The 7,475-nt window shown below is 41.2% G+C and overlaps 1 long non-coding RNA gene across 1 annotated transcript; it reads left to right on the forward strand.

Annotated features, from left to right (window-relative positions):
- Positions 1 to 1,038: 1,038 nt before the first annotated feature.
- On the forward strand, positions 1,039 to 2,749 carry LOC118649739. Its single transcript, XR_004965722.1, has 2 exons — positions 1,039 to 1,167; positions 2,504 to 2,749. It is a non-coding gene; the product is annotated as an uncharacterized LOC118649739 (long non-coding RNA).
- The last annotated feature ends 4,726 nt before the right edge of the window (positions 2,750 to 7,475 follow it).

Consider the following 7,475-nt stretch of genomic DNA (forward strand, 5'->3'; position numbering starts at 1 on the left):
GGTTCGGTTTTGCCTATGCATGAGAATTGGGAAAACAAACAAAAAGCCATAGCAGTACCAGTTTTCAAAGTGTGGTCTACAAGCCCCTTTCCTTACGTCACCCAAGGGTGTCACTGAGTTCCAGCAACCACATCCAAAAAAAAACTACTGAGTCAGAATCTCTGATGGTGGGGCCAAGGAATCTGTATTTTTAAAGCTTGTAAGTATAATAATTTTGAAAACCATTCACCCAAAGGGTAAAAGATCAAATTGTTAACATATATCCCACCTTAATCTTGCAGTCAGGCACTGGAAAACACATTGGATTTGGAATCCAAATGCTTGGGTTAAAATTATGCCACTTAGCCTTGAGCAATTCACTTAATTTCCTGTGACTCCAGTTTTTCTCATTTTCAAAATGGAAGTTCTACACAGAGTTGTAAACATTAATTGATAGGTCCCAAGTCCTAGCGCAGTGCCCGCATAAGGTTGATGTTTGGAATATCTGTTGAATGAATGACCTCTTCTGAGCATCACAAGTGCCAGGAGGTGCCAGGGCAGATGTGATGATGGAAAAATAAGCCAGGAGGAAACAAATACAAAATGAGTCCATTAGATACCAAGATATAGGCCAAGCAGAGGTAGAGTTTTGACTGCATCTTGTAGGTAAAGACAATGCTTATAGGTATACTAGAGTGTCCAGCCGAGCCTGGAGAATACTGGGTATGGAAAGTCCAGTTTCCAGCAAGTATATAAGGGATCTATAGTATTACTCAAATTCTAGCAGAGAAAGCAGACAGACCCACAGATACCTTAATAATGTGATAAGCCCATACCCTCCTCAGGGCCTTTGCCCATGCTGGGCCCTGTGCATGAATGCTCTTTACAGCATCAGCCTCCTTTACCTCATTTGGGTTTCAGCACTAATGTCACCCCTTGGAGACAGTGTCCCTGAACTCGCTATTTAAAGCAGCACCACTACATCATTACCCAGCGTCAGTTCTTTCCTGGTGTAGTCACTATCTGAAATTACCTTGTTTACTTGTTTAGTCTCTCTCTTTCCATAGGAACAGAAGCTCCATCAGAGCAAGGCTCTTCACTGTGCTGTTCATTAGATAGCTTTTAAGCAAATGAATTAGCAAAAGGAATGGTTCTCTGTCATGGTGCTAAGTAAACAACACATTTGAGGTATGTGTTAAACATATTACCTGGGTACATAGGGGATCTTTAGTAAAAGGTAGCTCTATAATGACTGTTATTTATAGATGTCATGAAATACCAAAAACCCTGACTTTTATGCTTCTGACCCTTCTTAAAAGCAGTACCCAGAGCCCAGGGCAGCAGAGGCTGAGCAGGGAAGACAGGTGGAGGGGAGGTGGGAAGGCATGGGTGGCTGTTGCTGCTTGCCTAGGAAAAGACCTGAGTGGGGAGTGGGCTGGGAGGCTCAGGAAGGTACAGAACAGGGAGATGAGCCGGAATGAGGCCCTAGAACTTCCATGGTAGGCTGGGAGTTGGGTTGTGGAGGCTGAGTTTGGGAAGGAAAAAGTCCTAATCTGAATCTTGTTTTAATTATAAATTGATGATGGCCAGACCTAGTTTAGCTCAACTTCAAAATTCTAGATTACAACTACTGAGCATTTACTATGTTTAAAGCCCTTCTTGGCCCAATGCAGGATAGAGTTGAAGCAGATATGGCTCAGTCCCCTTATCAAGCACAGCTTGAAAGGTGGGTCACAGCTAATATAATCTTATGATAATGTGCTCTAATCATGAAACCCAGAGGACTTTGGGGTGATGTTTCAAAGAATGTCTTGGTAAGACAGAGCAGGGCTGGCAAAGAAAAAAAAGAAGGATGATCAAAACCACAATGGTGATTAAAAACACGAAATTCAAGAAAAATATCTGGTGTTTGTTTTTTTCACCCACTGAATTTTTTTTTAATATATTTTATTGATTTTTTACAGAGAGGAAGGGAGAGAGATAGAGAGTTAGAAACATCGATGAGAGAGAACATCGATCAGCCGCCTCCTGCACATCTCCCACTGGGGATATGCCCGCAACCCAGGTACATGCCCTTGACCGGAATCGAACCTGGGACCTTTCAGTCCGCAGGCCGACTCTCTATCCACTGAGCCAAACCGGTTTCGGCTTCACCCACTGAATTTATGTCAATAAGTTCAGAGTGTCTTTTTTTTTTAATCCTCACCCAAGGATATGTTCGATTTTAGAGAGGAAGGGAGAGAAAGTGAAACATCAATGTGAGACAGAAACATCAATCGGTTGCCTCCCATTTGTACCCTGACTGGGGATCAAACCCTCAACCTAGGTATGTGCCCTGACCAGGAATCAAACCTGCAACCTTTTGGTACACAGGGCAACGCTCCAACCAACGGGGGCACCTGGCCAGGCAGGTTCAGGGTCACCTTTAACTGGCAATATTATGGATAGAAAAGGTCATTTCACTACGATAGACTGCATATCTGAGGTCAGCATTGCTATCAATAATTGGTTTTTGTTTTTTCAGAAACAAAATATGCTGAAATTCAAGAATTCGGCTTGAATGACTATCTGTGTGACTGGCCAACGCTGAGCCACCTCCACACAGTGAGCCCCGCTGATCACATGGTGCCCTGCGGCCTCAGGACAGTGTCCTAGCCTCCTTCACAGGGAAAAATGCAAGAAGGGTTGTTGCCTCTCAGCTCCCCTGACTGCATTCCGGGTTTTTCTGACTCTGTAAAAAACAATCAAATAAAAATGCTATCTTCCTAAAGCCAGAAAATATACTCCATTTGTACTTTTCCCAGGACCTTAAATTTGACCTGTGAATTTTTTATTACATGCTGCCCTTGTAACCAACCCTTTGAAATGGAGACTTTACCTTTAAGGAGAATCTGATAATACTTATTATATTAAGTATAAAAGTCAAGTTTTTAATTAACTCTCAAAAGAAACAAATTTTTGCCTTGTTTTATTTTATATGTAAAATACAGATAGTGTAGATATATGTATATATATATTATATATACATACATATGTCTATATAGCAGCCAATGTAGTCTAAGAAAAGGAAAACTTGAGACACACTGGCTAGGGATCATGCACCTTTAAAAATCTCTCTCTATTACCAGTATGATTCTGTGTTGTGTACTGAAGCTGAGTTACAAAAAAGAATACATATGAAAAGAACATCTGTAAACTTTTGTAGAATAACCAATCTAGCAAGCATAAAGTGGTCATCAAGCACTTGCCATATGTCCAAAACCACTCTGCGTTTACCCAAGCACAGTACAGGTCGTCTCCAGCTTTACACAGAAGGTGTGTACCCAAGGCCATTGGCAGGTTTCTTTTTTAAAACTCAGAACAAATTTCTTGTAGGCATAAATCTTTGTTTCCTATATTGAACGTTTAATAGACTTGTGGGCTAGCCTAGGGTGTGGCCAGCATATTTGTTTATATGGTGTTCTCCACATTTCAGTTTATAGTTCAGTCACAGGAACTCAACAACCCATCCCTTCTCCTGGCCACAGAGAGAACCAAAGACTGCAATAGGGGTGGCAGGGTTACCACCATGACTTCTGGGCTACCTTTTATTACCTCCTCTGGTCCTCAGCCCCTTGGTCTGTTTGTTGTGGTTTTAATTGGTTTTTAGCGAGACAGGAAGGGAGAATGATAGAGAGATATACATCATCGATCAGCTGCCTCTTGCATGGCCCCTACAGGGGATCAAGCCCGCAACCTGGGCATGTGCCCTGACCAGGAATCCAATCCGTGACCTCTTAGTTCCCAGGTTAACACTCAACTGCTGAGCTACACTGGCTGGGCATGTTGCTATTTTTAATGTGTTGGTTTTGGGTGTACAGCTTAGTGGTTAGAAAAGCATATATTTTACATAGTTCTCCCCTCCATATTTCTAGTAGCCCAACTGGCATCATACATAGTTATCCTATATAATAAAAGGCTAAAATGCAAATTTTCCCCTCAACCAGGATTTCGACCAGGGGCCGGGGCCGGCTGGCCAACCGCTCGCAGCTCCTCTCTCCCCACCTCTCACCCCGATCGGCCTGATCAGGGCGGGCCAGACCCCACCCATGCATGAATTCATGCACTGGGCCTCTAGTCACAATATAATTGACTATATTTCCTATGCTTTTCTTACTTCCCCATGACTATTTTGCAGCTACCAATTTGTGCTTCTTAGTCCCAGTGCCCTCTGGCAACCACCAGTTCTCTCAGGATGGGAATGGCTGTGGGGGAGGTCAATAGGGGGAAAAGGAGACATATGTGCTTTTCTGGGCTCTCTATTCTCACCAGTTTGCATTCCCACAAACAGTGCATAAGGATCCCCTTTTCTACGCATCCTCACCAACACTTATCATTTGTGGATTTATTGATAATAGCCATTCTGCCAGGCATGACGTGATATCTCATTGTGGTTTTAATTTGTATTTCTCAATAATTAGTGATGTTGGGTATCTTTTCATATGTCTATTGGCCATCTGTATGTCCTCATTGGAGAAGTGTCTATTCAGATCCTCTGCCCATTTTTTAATTGGATTGTTTGTTTTTTTGGTGCAGAGTACTATGAGTTCTTCATACATTTTGTATATTAAGCCCTTATCAGATGTATCATTGGTCAATCTGTTCTCTCTTTTAGTAAACTGTCTCTTTGTGTGTGTGTGTGGTTTCCTTACCTGTGCAAAAACTTTTTAGTTTGATGTAATCCCATTTGTTAATTTTTTTCTTTTGTTTCCCTTGCCTGAGGAGATATATATCAGAAAAAAAATATTGCTAAGAGAAATGTCAAAGATTTTTCTGCTTAGGTTTGCTTCTAGAATTTTTATGGCTTTGAGTCTTACATTTAAGTCTTTAATCCATTTTGAGTTTATTTTTTATAAGGCGTAGTTTAGTTTTATTTTTATTTTTTGCACAAATTCCCCAGCACTGTTTATTGAATACACTGTCTTTATCCCATTTTATGTGAGTCAAATACTAATTAACCATAAAGGTGTGGTTTTATTTCTGGGCTCTCTATTCTGTTCCATTGATTTTTAAGTGTGTTTTTATTCCAATACCATGCCAATTTATTACTGTGGCCTTGTAGAATAGTTTGATTTCAGTTATCATCATACCCCAACTCTTTTTTTCTTTCTCAATATTGCTGAGGCTATTTGGGGTCTTTTGTGGTTCCATATAATTTTTTTATTATTTATTCTAGTTCTGTGAAATATGTCATTGGTATTTTGACAGGTATTGTATTGAATCTGTAGATTGTTTGGGGTAATATGGAAATTTTAATAATGTTGATTCTTTCTATCCTTAAATATGGTATATTTTTCTATTTATTTGCATCTTCTTTGATTTCTTTCTTTAGTGCCTTGTAGTTTTATGAGTACAGGTCTTTTACAAAACTCTTTGGTTAAATTTATTCACTTGGTTTTTGGTGAGGTTTTGTTTTTGCTTTTTTGTTTATTTAGTTAACTGTAAATGGGATTATTTTCTTAGTTTCCCTTTCTGATACTTCATTATTGGTATATAAAAATGCAACTGATTTCTGAATAATTTTGTATCTTGTTATTTTACTGAATTCATTTATCAGCTCTAATAGCTTGATGGTGGAGTCCTTAAGGTTCTCTCTATAGAATCTATATAGTATTATGTCATCTGCAAATAATGAGAACTTCACTTCTTTCTTTCCAATTTGGATGTGTTTTATTTCTTCTTCTTGTGTGATTGCTGTGGCTAGGACTTCTAGTGTTACATTGAAAATGAGTGATGAAAGGAGCACTTGGTCTGTTCTTCAGGAGACAATTGGCCCCTTTGAGTTTGGGCCCTCATATGCCTTCCAGTTTAGGAATCCATCTCTTCTGATTTAGATTGTATTGGAGGCATTTTGGACTCCTGTCTTGGACTCTTGGACCCATGTTCTCTCCATTGGCCCTTAAAGGTGCAAGAGATCTACAGGCTGGTCGTGATCAGGACAGGAGGTGATCCCAGGCCATCAGGAGAGAAGAAAATCTGGGCTGGCTCAGCGATCTGGGCTCTGCAGTTTCCTAAGGGCTCCTTGAGATAAGGCAAACTGAGTCTGGGAGCTCTGTCTAGCTTCTCACATTAATATAGGGAACCCAGTACTCATCCTTTCAGGAAACAAGGATGCTCATGAGCCAACTCTAGAATGAGGGGAGTGCTCCAACCAAGGGACCCATATGACCAGCTTTACCGACAATTATCAAAGTCCTCTTGGTCAGCACCCAACATCCACTTCTAGGACAAGTCCAGAGGCACTTCCAGGGATGGAGCATCAGGTCACTCCTACCTTTAGTGGACATTCTTCACTTTTCCTGCTGTTGTATGGCCAGCATGAGGATGTGTGAATGATTGCACAGGCCTTTTCTTGTTGGAGTCACATGTAGCTGCCATGCCAATCTGTTGCAGAGATTCCCTTTGGCTGGTTTCTAAAGTAGACTTTGGTCAGAGAACTCGAGGCTGAGTTCTGATTTCAGAGTTGTAGGTGGGGGATAGTTACTGGGTACATGGAGAATTGAGATGCTCATTCAGTTTCACAAGGTCTAGATATAAAAAACAGGATACCCTTGTCTAAGTGTAGAGATCCATAAATAAAATTGCTTTCACCACTCCCAAAGAATGGTAGAAGGGTAAATAAGAATTTAATTCAGAACAAGCTCAAATCCAGTCCTGGCAGTTACCAAAGTCCAATATAGCCAACGGGAGCTGGGGCAGAAGGTGGGATGGGTGTACAAGTCTGGGCAACATTTAAGCTTCTGCAGTAAGAAATCTTGAACTGATCAGGGAGATATCAGAAAAGATTCTCTGAGGATTTATTAGAAGCTTACCCCAGCCCTGATATCTGTAACTTTTGTTATAGATCTTTAGAGACACTGAGAAAAGAAATTGCTGGAATCAACCTGACAAAAGGGCAGACTCACGTGTTGTTTGGGTTTAGGTAGGCTGCAGTGCTGACTGAGAACCCAGACTCTGAAGATCCAGGCTCAAGGGCTGTTAGGCAGGCTGGCCACAGAGGAAGGCGGGAGGAAGGCCAGCCCACAACAGTGTCCCTGGTGTCTAGGACTCCATTTATCCATACAAGCATGAGTCATAGCCTAGCCATGGACTCTTTACAGAATATCTCTTTCACAGTAGTAAGCACAGGGCTGTTTTAATCAGGGCTCTTTTCATTGCAAGTGACTGAAACTCAATTCCAAAATTAAAAGTGAAAAAGAAGTCCATGGGCTAAATAAGTGAAAAACACGCAAGTATAACTTCAGGAGCAGATGGATCCGGGGATTCAGGTGATGTAATCTAGCATATGTCTTCCATTTTCTGTGTTTCAATAGAGTTAGTTTCAGTTGTTCAGTGCACATGGTGATAAGGAGACCATCAGCCCCTCCAGGCTTGCTTCCTAACTGCCTTACTTCCCTTATAGGGGAAAAAGAGTGTCCTCCCAGTAAATTCCAGAATCAAGTTTTTATTTGCCTGGT

This window comes from Myotis myotis, unplaced genomic scaffold, assembly GCF_014108235.1.
Source record: "Myotis myotis isolate mMyoMyo1 unplaced genomic scaffold, mMyoMyo1.p scaffold_m19_p_3, whole genome shotgun sequence".
Lineage (NCBI taxonomy): Eukaryota > Metazoa > Chordata > Mammalia > Chiroptera > Vespertilionidae > Myotis > Myotis myotis.